Source organism: Triticum aestivum, chromosome 6B (assembly GCF_018294505.1).
Source record: "Triticum aestivum cultivar Chinese Spring chromosome 6B, IWGSC CS RefSeq v2.1, whole genome shotgun sequence".
Taxonomy (NCBI): Eukaryota; Viridiplantae; Streptophyta; class Magnoliopsida; order Poales; family Poaceae; genus Triticum; species Triticum aestivum.
Genome location: NC_057810.1, coordinates 167,359,962 through 167,361,420, shown reverse-complemented (window position 1 = coordinate 167,361,420; position 1,459 = coordinate 167,359,962).

The following is a 1,459-nucleotide window of genomic DNA, read 5'->3' as shown; positions in this document are numbered from 1 at the left end:
TGTCGCCGCCACCTCTGACAAAACAAAGGCGCTTACAAAAATGCAACCAGGTTAGAAAAGACATGTAGTTGTGTGCCTATTCTGCGACATGCAACTAGCCCCTCACCTCATCCAACAAACAGAAAAGGTCGAATTGCAGCCAAATTATAAGACATGCAGTTGCGACCATGCTCGAAGACATGCAGTTGTGTGCCTGGTGTGGGCCATGTAACTGGGCCTCTCTCTCTCTTTCTCTCTGAAAATAAAGGTCCCTAGTTACGACCAAGTTAGAAGACATGCAATTGCATATCTAGTGTGGGACATGCAACTGGCGCCTCTCCCCGTACAACAAGAAATGGAAGTCGAGTTGCAACCAAGTTATAAGACATGCAATTGCGACCAAGGTAGAAGACATGCAGTTGCATGCCTAGCATGGGACATGCAATTGGCCCAATATCTCCCGACGCCTAGTATCGGACATGCAACTGTCATCCCTCTCCCGCCGTACTACGACAAAAACACAAGACCAATTGCAGCCAGGAGGGAGACATGCAGTTGTAGATGGGGCGACACTTGTAGCTGCAAAGCCTAGTGTCGGACATGCAACTGTACCCCTCTTGCATAACCCATTTACAAAAGAAAAAACAAAGGTCAGTTTCGATCGGGGTGTGTGGGCATGCAGTTGCATGCCTAATGACAGACATGCAACTGCCTCCCTGAACAAAACAGCAAAGAGTTGCGGTGTGAGTGACACTTGCAGTTACGTGCCTAGTAGCAAACATGCAACTTCTCCTTTCCTGACAAAACATCACAAAATTGCAGCCGCATTAAACACATGCAATTGCACTCGGGGACGACACTTGTAGTTGCATGCCTATTGATAGACAGACAGCTATCCCCCTCTCCCGACAAACAAACCGTTGAGTTGCGGTTGCGTCGGACATGCAGTTGTAGTCAGGGACGACCCTTGTAGTTGCGTGCCTATTGACAAACATGCAACTACCCCCTCTCCAGACGAAAAAAGGAAAGAGAGAGAGAGAGAGAGAGAGAGAGAGAGAGAGAGAGAGAGAGAGAAATACGATGTGTCTAGTCGCATGTGGATAGATGTACATGTAGCTGATAGTCTGGTTACAAAATTGACGACAATAAATATGAACAATTAAGAATTAATAAAAGCCAAAAAGTAAAAATGAAAAAAGCATATGAACATATTTCAAAGGAGGAATTATGAGAAAAAAGAGAACAAGAAAAAATGAAAAGAATGAAAATAGCTAATAATTTTAAAAGAACAAACAAAAACAAAAGGAAAACTAACCTGCAAATCCAAAATGAATTGGCTCAATCCATTTTGAAAAAAATATTACACAATGTTGCGACCGGAAAAAGGAAATGCAGCACAAATTTGCACGAATCTTGGCACATAGATTAAATGGTTTATCGCATTACCAAAAATTATATGAGCAAACCTTGACCCACATCG